Source organism: Lipotes vexillifer, unplaced genomic scaffold (genome assembly GCF_000442215.2).
Source record: "Lipotes vexillifer unplaced genomic scaffold, Lipotes_vexillifer_v1.1 scaffold308, whole genome shotgun sequence".
Taxonomy (NCBI): Eukaryota; Metazoa; Chordata; class Mammalia; order Artiodactyla; family Lipotidae; genus Lipotes; species Lipotes vexillifer.
The window spans coordinates 2,150,589-2,160,566 of NW_006792985.1; the positions used below are offsets into that span (position 1 = coordinate 2,150,589).

The 9,978-nt window shown below is 43.1% G+C and overlaps 1 pseudogene; it reads left to right on the forward strand.

Moving 5' to 3' along the window:
• Positions 1–8,536: 8,536 nt before the first annotated feature.
• LOC103078975 (ubiquitin domain-containing protein 2 pseudogene) lies at positions 8,537–9,164 on the forward strand (annotated as a pseudogene).
• The last annotated feature ends 814 nt before the right edge of the window (positions 9,165–9,978 follow it).

Here is a 9,978-nt window from a genome sequence, read left to right on the forward strand (position 1 = left end):
AAAGTAGAGGTGACGCTGAAGCACCCCCTGGACCACAGACACTAAGAAGGACCACATTAGAAGGCAGAAGGAGTGGCTACACTCTGACCACGTTGCCCCTCCCCCAGGCCGGCACAGCACTACCTGAAGAGGGCCCCTCGCCTACAGTTTCCTCCAGTGGGAAAAAGATAACCCAAAGTGGACACCCAGCTTTCCCAGTATCGCGGAACGCGCTTCCAGGGAGACGCATTCGGGTCTCGCCTCAAAGAGATCACTTGGGGAACCGGCTGGGCTCCACCACTGGAGACAGAGCGCCAGGCTTGCAGCAGCCAGCACTCAGACCTCTACAGACCGCATTACTACTTGCCGTGCGCCGGTGCAGAGATCCCAGCCAGTGGCTCTGCTTGTGGTCCTGTCTGGCCAGGGAATACGGTTGTTTGGCAGTTCTGCCTGATTTGAGTCTCCAGTCAAGGGCCCCCACCAGCTCATTCTACCGCCTCACTGCAGCAGGAAAGCAAATACACAGCCTCGGTTCCTGCCCATCCAGGAAACCTGGCCAGAGAACCTGGGCAGCAGCAGAGCACATCCTATAGTGCTGGTTGGTCTGGGATCTGAATTGACATATTTCCAAAGAAGATATTCAAATGGCCAACAGTTACATGAAAAGATACTCAACATCGCTAATCATCAGGGAAATGCAAATCAAGTGTCTCCTTCCATTATTTGATGCCACCATCTTCATATGTAGCCTCTAGATTCCTGGCTTTTTTTTTTTTGCGATACGCGTACCTCTCACTGTTGTGGCCTCTCCCGTTGCGGAGCACAGGCTCCGGACGCACAGGCTCAGCGGCCATGGCTCACGGGCTCAGCCGCTCCGCGGCATAGTGGGATCTTCCAGGACCGGGGCACGAACCTGTGTCCCCTGCATCGGCAGGCGGACTCTCAACCACTGCACCACCAGGGAAGCCCTAGATTCCTGGCTTTTTATAAAAGATATAACTCAGGAGCAGCCAGATGGAAGAGATGCACACGGCAACGTATGGGGAGACAGTGCAGAGTTTCCATGCCCCTCCAAGCATGACACTCTGAGGCAGGAGATAGATGGGCCCCAGACTGAGCAGTTGGAGTCTGTCCCCTGTGGACAGATACTCCAAGATGAAGACAATAACAGGAACGAGGAGGAGCTGAGCCCTGCCCAGATAAGAGATCAAGAGACCACATATTTCTCATTCTCGAGGTCAAGGAGAACTTCCTGACTACACATGCACGGAAAGGCTCCTTGGGGGTCAAAAAGGGAGGGGACGCCACCCCATAGTAGGTGATGTCAACCTACCCATAAGCCTCTGCACTAGAATCCATCTTGGCTCAGAGATGCACATGCACACATGGGAGGACCCTGAGATGTACCAAATGTGGGCTCAGAGCCAGGCAAAGCAAGATGATTGGCCAGAGGAAATCCGGAAGAAATGCCCCATATAAGTGATTCAAGCTATCACGAGGGCGCGACTCTCTCTCTGAGCCCACCCACATGAGTCTATTCACATGTACTCTTTTTCCTCCTAATAACACTTGTTTCACTACTTTCTGTCTCTTTGTGGAATTTCATTTCTAAAAAGCCTACAGGCCAGGGCCTTGTGACTGGCTACTGGCCCTCGTGGTCTGCTAGGATTCAGAGCTTTCACTGCCACGGCCTGACTTCAGTCTCTGGCAGGGGAATTCTGCTTCAAGCTGCCGCAGGCTGAGACCACCCGAGATCAACTCTCCCCAAATCTCTATGTGTTCAGCAGCCCAGAGGCTTCTACGTTAACCTCATTCTTGAGAGACAGTTTTGCTGGTTGATAATTCTTGGTTTACAGTTATTTTGCTCTCAGTAAATGAAGATATATTCCTGGCTTCTGACTTCCATTATTGCTGTAGAGAAATCCGCTTTCAGTGTAATCGCCATTCCTTTGAGATTGATCTGTCCCCTCTCCGGCTGCTTTAAGATTTTTTCCCCTTTGGTAGTCATCAGTTTTCCTATGAGATGTCTAAGTGCTGTTAAAAAAAAAAAAAAAAGTATTCATCTTAGGATTCGCTGGGCTCCATGGACCTAGTGATTATTGTCTTTCAACAATTCTAGAAATTTCCTAGCAATTAACACTTCAAATATTTCTTTGTTCCCATTATTCTTTCTGGAATGTTGATTAATCTCATTTCATATTTTCTATCTCTTTCTTCCTCTGTGCTGCCTTTAGGGTAATTTCTTCAAATTAATCTTGTATTATTTATTGTTGCATGACAAATTAGCCCAAAACCTAACAGCTTAAAGCAACAAACATTTATTACTTCACACATTTTCTGGGGGTCAGGAATCCAGGAGTGACTTAGTTGGGTGGTTTTCGCTCAGTGTCTCTCACAAGGTGGCAGTCAAGCTGCCCCTGGGGCTGTAATCAAATAAGGGCAATTCGTAGTTTTTTAAGGAACCTCCATACTGTTCTCCATAGTGGCTGGATCAATTTACATTCCCACGAACACTACTGGGCATACACCCTGAGAAAACCATAATTCAAAAAGAGTCATGCACCAAAATGTTCATTGCAGCTCTATTTACAATAGCCAGGACATGGAAGCAACCTAAGTGTCCATCGACAGATGAATGGATAAAGAAGATGTGGCACATATACACAATGGAATATTACTCAGCCATAAAAAGAAATGAAATTGAGTTATTTGTAGTGAGGTGGATGGACCTAGAGTCTGTCATTCAGAGTGAAGTGAGTCAGAAAGAGAAAAACAAATACCGTGTGCTAACACATATATATGGAATCTAAGAAAAAAAAAGGTCATGAAGAACCTAGGGGTAAGATAGGAATAAAGACACAAACCTACTAGAGAATGGACTTGAGGATATGGGGAGGGGGAAGGGTAAGCTGGGACAAAGTGAGAGAGTGGCATGGACATATATACACTACCAAACGTAAAATAGATAGCTAGGGGGAAGCAGCCGCGTAGCACAGGGAGATCAACTTGGTGCTTTGTGACTGCCTGGAGGGGTGGGATAGGGAGGGTGGGAGAGAGGGAGACACAAGAGGGAAGAGATATGGGAACATATGTATATGTATAACTGATTCACTTTGTTATACATCAGAAACTAACACACCATTGTAAAGCAATTATACTCCAATAGAGATGTTAAAAAAAAAAAAATGAGGGCAGGACTAGGGCTGGCAAGCTGCTTCCAAGACGGCTCATTCAGGAGGCCTCTGTTCCTCCCCACAGGGGCCTCTCAGCAGGCTGCCTGAGTGCTCTCATGACAGACCAGCCGGCTTCCCCAAGCCAGGGATCTAAGAGAGGGAAAGCAGCAGCAGGAAGGTACAGTGTCTTTTACGACCCAGTCCCCAAATCACACACCTTCACTTCTGCTTTATTCAATTTGTTAGAAGCATATCACTAAGTCCGATCTATACTTTAGAGAAGGAGAATCAAACTCCACCTCTTGAAAGGAAGAATATCAAAGAATTCTGGACATTTAAAAGTCACCACAGGGCTTCCCTGGCAGTCCAGTGGTTAAGACTCTGTGCTTCCAATGCAGGGGGCACGGGTTCCATCCCTGGTCAGGGAACTAAGATCCCACATGCCACACGGCGCGGCTAAAAATAATAATTTTAAAAATAAAAAATAAAGTTAAAAAAAAATCACCACATATATTTTAGTTCAGTAGTCTTTCATCAGTTGTGCTTAATCTGTTGTTTCTAATTTTGATTATTAAATCATCCATATCTAGAAATTCAACTAGGTCTCTTTTTTCAAATCTGCCTAGTCACTTTTCATAGTATCGTGTTATATACCCAATACCTTCTTTAATTTCTTTAAACATGTTAAACTGTTATTTTATATTGTGTGTTGATTCTAACATCTTAATCCTTTGGAGAATAGGCTGTCACTTGTGATGTCTTGTTCTTTTTTGTGTGTTTTGCTAGTTTTGACTATGACCTGCTCCTTTCCCTTGGAAATTTCTCTGTGGAAATTCCTTGGCACCTAAATTAAAATTGCTTTCCTCTTCATTTGCTTCTGACAACTGCCTGAAGTAACAAGCAATCCAGAACCCTTTGAGTTATATTCTTGGCTTAAGGTTCAGATCACACACAGTGTATATTTGGATCAAAAAATGTGCATGAGGGCCTTTACACATTCTCAGGGGGAAATTCCACCATACTCCTGCCAACCAATGCTAAATTTGAATTCAGATTTCTTTGATGTCCTGTTCTGAGTGACTTTCTTTTCTTCCTTCTCCTTTACATTGAAGGTATAACCCATTGAAGTCCCAGCTTTATGCAGAGATCTATTACATTCTCCAACTGATGTTGACCTTAGGGTTAATCTCTTATCCCCCAAATATGGTGCTGTCTCCAGGGCTCAGCAAAAAAACTCTTAGAGCAGAAGCTGGTATTGGTGCTGCTTTATCGCCAATGTTTCTTGCTTTCACTTTGTTTTTGACTTTTGTTGGTAAGATCATGCCAGTTCAGCAATACAAACACAAAGGTGATTTTTATATATAATCCAGCATTTTAACTGCTTACATCGGGAGGGTCATTGAAAGTACCGAATCTTCCAACTGCTGGAAATGTAAGTTCCCCATTTTCTCTCCAATCTACTCCATGCTGGCACCCCTCCCACTCTACTTACGTTGTTCTTTTCGATAACCTCCGCTTGTCAAGTCAAATGATCTTCCTCGGTCATCACCTTATTATCTTTAAGCATCACTTGACTGGTTTAACGACTCCCTCCTTTATAAAACACTTCTCTCCTGGCTTCTCTAACAGTTTCCCTGGATATTCTTATCTCACTGGCTTCTCCTTCTCAGTCTCCTTTCCTGATCTTTCGTCTTCTACACAACTTCTCCTCTCTATCCAGTCTTCTCCAAGGTGATCTCATATAAACTGATGGCTTTAAATCCTACCTATATCTTGATGATTCTCACATTTCTATCTCAGGCCAAAATCTCAACCTGAGCTCTAGACTTATATCCAACTGCTTACTTGGCATCTTCACTTGGATAACTAATAGTCACTTTTTTCTTTTTTTTGTTTTTTTTTTTTTGCGGTACGCGGGCCCCTCACTGTTGTGGCCTCTCCCGTTGCGGAGCACTAGCTCCGGACGCGCAGGCTCAGCGGCCATGGCTCACGGGCCCAGCCGCTCCGCGGCATGTGGGATCTTCCCGGACCGGGGTACGAACCCGTGTTCCCTGCATCAGCAGGCGGACTCTCAACCACTGTGCCACCATGGAAGCCCACTAACGGTCACTTTAAACCTAACCTGTCCAAAACAGAGCTCTTGATTTTTCCCGTCAGCATCTATTCTTCCTCCAGTTTTCTCCACCTTAGGAAGTGGCCCCTACTCCACCTCACTGCTATAGCCAAAGAACCAAGAGTCATCTTTCATCGTCCCCTTTTCCTCAACTATCATATCCAATGTTTAAGACATCCTGAATCTTCCCTTCTCTGTCCATCTCTACAACTACCATCTGAGTGCTAGTCATTATTATCTCTAACCTGTACTCGTGCACTTGCTTTTTTATTGGTTTCCCTGTGTGCATTCTTGATTTTCATAATCCATCTTCATAGAGCTACCAGAATAATTTTTTAAAAAGGAAAATTAGGTCGTGTTAATCACTTAATTAAAATGCTTCGGTGGCACTCTTTTGCACTTTGGACAAAAGCCATATTCTTTACCAAGACCTTTAAGCCTCTCCCTCCACGACAGTCTTAGTCTTATAACACTTATTACTATCTGAAATTAATCTGTTAATGTCTTTACTTATTTATTGTCTGCCTGCCCCCTTTAGATTCAAAATTTTGATTACAGAACTAAAACAGAACTGCCTGTTTTGTTCCCTGCCATAACCTCAGCAATTAATAGGTGATTAATAAATTCCCATCGATTGGATCTTTCACACTCTATAAAGTTCTCTGGACGCCCAGTCTTCGTGGCAGAAGTAACTTCTTCCACATCTGTGCTCAGATAACACTTGGAACACATCAGTATTACGGTCCTCATGTGTTGAAAAGCTTATCTCCTTACTAGCGTGTGAACTTTACACGAGTATAAACCATGACATTTCCTTCTTTGAATTCCTAGGGTCTTACTCACTACCTGGTAAGGAGTAGGTAGACAAATGAGTGTTTACTGAATAAATGAATGAATTCATGATAATGAATGGTCACAGAGACTTGAAAGATCATTTTCTAAAATTACTTTCATCAACAGACAAGAAAAACAATATGAATATAACCCTCGGCTCTGGAAAAACAACTAAAACTGTGACAGCTAAAACAAGTTTATAGTTAAATATGCCATGTCTCTGCCAAAGAACTCCTACCAATGGACAGGACAAAAGAGAGGAAGAAAAGGACTTCTGGATTAAAGGTGTAGTTTGTTCTCCTCTGAATTTGCTGACCAATTTTGGTGCTGCAGCAATGGCTCCAGAAACAAGCCAATTCCTGGGAGCCACATGGCCCACATAATCTTTGGAATTTTTAGAAATGCTTACCATTAAGGGAATCTCTCCTTGCTTTGTGGTAAGGGTTCATTTAAAATCTACTACATTGATGGCTAAGGGCACAGGTATTACCCCTGTCCTCAGGATTCTTACCAACAGTTCCCTTAAACTGGCTCAACCAAAGCCCAATCTGTTGCCAGAGAACAATGTCCCTTCATCTGCCCTTGCAGCCACCAGGACTTGTGGGAAACCGGTAGCTTGCATATAGATATTAGTCATGGATCTAGTCCCCGTATTCAGCAAACACTTTTCTAGCAAATCCGGTGCCAAAAAATTCTTAAAATAAAACTGTACATGTTTCATTGATTCACTTCATGTGAAGTGTTTAAATGCTTCTATTGTATTTATTATTGTTCATTAGCTCACCTAATATTATTTGAAGGTGATGAAGACTTTCCATTAGCCCCTTAGGGCCTTTAGTTTTGCGCTAAGAGATAGTGAAAAGGGCTCAACATAATTTTTTGGCAGCAAAATAGAAGATAGTGACTAATCAGTACCTTAGCAAAAACCTTTTGTTATTTTCAAAATATTTTTGAGTGCCTGCTTAGTTTTGGGTTGATTTATTTTTTAAAATAAATGGATTTGTATATAACCCTCTTTTGTGAATGCATGTGGTGCTCTGGAGTACCCAGAGACCAGGTGGTAAAGCTATGTTCCTTACCTTTTTAATTCTTGGCACACTTGAAAATCTCGACATTCTCCCAAGGCTCCTCTCATGTTCTGCTCCTTATCTCCTTCTGACAAATGGGTGGGTACGCTGGTGGGGGTGTGGGGCTGATAAAAACATATGCTTGATTAGCAGAGAAAAATGAAGAGCAGTGTTTAAAAGAGGAGGAAAGTAGGATGGAAGAGAGGATAAAAGGAGAAATGGGAATAAAAAGAAAACTGGAAAATAATGGTGAAAAAAAATGAAGAATAAAATTGGAAGAAGGGCACCAGGGACTGATTGCTCTTATTAATCTCAGTACCTCCAACCTATCCCAGCCACCTCAGCGGTCTGTTCCATGGCAACTGGCCAGCTCTCTGAAACGTTTCTGGTCCCTAATGGACTCCTTGGGCCATTTTCCATTACTCACTTGTTCATTGCTTACACTTTGCAGATGTGCAACTGTGAGGCTGAATATATTAGTCTTCTATTGCTGCTCTAACAAATTACCCTAAATTTAGGGGCTTAAGCAATACAAACTTATTATCTTCTGTAAGTCTGACATGGATCTCACAGGGCTAAAATGAAGATGTCAGCAGTTCCTTTAGGAAGACTTTTGGGGAGTGTTAATTTCCTTGATCATTTTGGTTGTTGGCCGACTTCAAAATGACATGGAAGGCCTTACAGAGTAGTAAGCTTCATTCAAGCCGAGGCTTATAAAAGATGGTTCTGAAGGATTTTTGTACTGGGTTAGAAGTTGGACCTTATGATTTCTAAGGTCCCTTCCAACTAAACACTGTACAATCTAGGCAAAAAAACTCTAATAGCAATTTAAATCCTGAACTGCTGTCCTGTGTGTGAAAAAAAAAAAAAAAATCAACTGATTTGCTTACGTGGGTAGGATTTTCTATTGGGAAATTGATACTTTAATGTATTCATTTTTTCCCCTATTATGTGCCTAGTGGCGGTATATATTGAGAATATAATAATGAACAGAGATGGGACTCATCTATATCAACAAGATAAGTGTGAAAGAGATATAATACAGAATGGTGTGTTTATATATTTCTATATTCCAGATTAGTGTGGATCCTGTTATTATGAATGAAAAAATTAGTAATTAGAAGAACATAGAATATGAAACCTAATTTAAAAACAGCAGCTTAGGGGCGGGGGACGATGGGGCCTGGTGGACAGGCTGCGATGGGGCTGGACTTGCCTGGACGCAGGTGTGCTGGGCTGTGAGGGGGTGAAGCGGGTGTTGCGACCCACCCGGGATGGCCCAGCCCTGATCTGGCGGGGCCGAGCCAGAGGCGAGGGTGGCACGGGGGCCAGGCCTGCCGGGCGGGCGGCCCTGGGACTGAGTCGCTTTAGGTCGTGACCAGCCTTTGAAAAAGGAGAAACCCAAATGGATAAGCGATTATCCCATGACAGATGGACAAATGCTCAGCAAGAGAGATGAATTTTGGGATACTGCATCAGCTTCTGAAGGCTGTAAAGAGATTTGGGATGCCTTGAAGGCAGCAGCACACGCTTTTGAAAGCAACGATCATGACCTGGCACAGGCAATCACTGATGGTGCGAACATAACGTTACCACATGGTGTGCTTACAGAGTGCTATGATGAACTGGGGAATAGGCATCAGCTTCCGGTCTATTGCATGGCACCACCAATCAACAAGATAGAGGTAAAGAGCAACATAGAGACTCTGGATATTCCTGAGCCAGCACCCAATTCTGGGTATGAATCTCAGCTCCCTCTGCACCATTCCACGAGCAAGGACTCAACCCTGTGGTCCACGGCACAGACACACTGTAACCACATGAAGAGGCGGCTACATGCAAGCAGAAGGAGTGGAACTGGGCAGTCAGCGGTAGTTCTTTTCTGGCAGACTTCTCACTGACAAAATGAAGCTGGAAGACCTGAAGATCGTAAAGGTCTGTGTTGTACAGGTTATAATGAGCCAACCTTTGCAAAACCCAACACCAGTTGAGAACTGAACTGGTGCTGCTGGCTGTCCCCAGATCCCTCCTGCTCCTTTTGACCGTTATCATTCCCTACTCTATGGTGTGAAATTTATTTTCACTGCTCTGAATTCCATATGAATGGATTTAGGAGGAATTACCAGTGAAAAATTCCATCTGTGATCGAGACCAACAAAAATTAATAAAACATAAAGAGCCAGCCGTTGAGACTCATGTAATTACAGTTTCTAATTCGAGAGGCAGTTAAGAAATAGATAACCATTTATTTTAAAATACCCAGCAACTATGTAATGGCTGTAAATGATTTGGACTGTAAATAGAACACTGCATTCATGAAGAACCAAGCACGTGTAAATACAGAATGCTTAAAAAATAAATTTCTGGAAATCATCAATAACACTTATAAAACGTGAGCTTTTTAAAATGGAAACTGAAAGGAGCAGTACTTGAGGTTCGCTTCTTTTCTGGTCTTAATTCCTTGCTCAATTAATATTTAGCCATAAAGGAATAGAGACCAGCAAATTGTGTTTCAGTATTGTTTCCCTATCCCCATATGTTGAGCTCCTTATTTACATTCACACTAAATTTTGGTGCCTTCTAGCACGTTGGTGGCAGGCACCTTTCTGGAACACTAGGCAATAATTTAGTCAGTGCATTCAGATCTCTGACTTTCAACTGATACTTGGTTGAGAAGTCTATTTTCCTCTTGCTGCATAGGTATTTTGAAATGTCTATATAATGAAGCTGTTTCATATCCAGGCTTAGAAGGTCACTACTATGTAATACCTTCACTGAGCTACCTACTCTGTGTAGAACTTTTCAGAGTTAA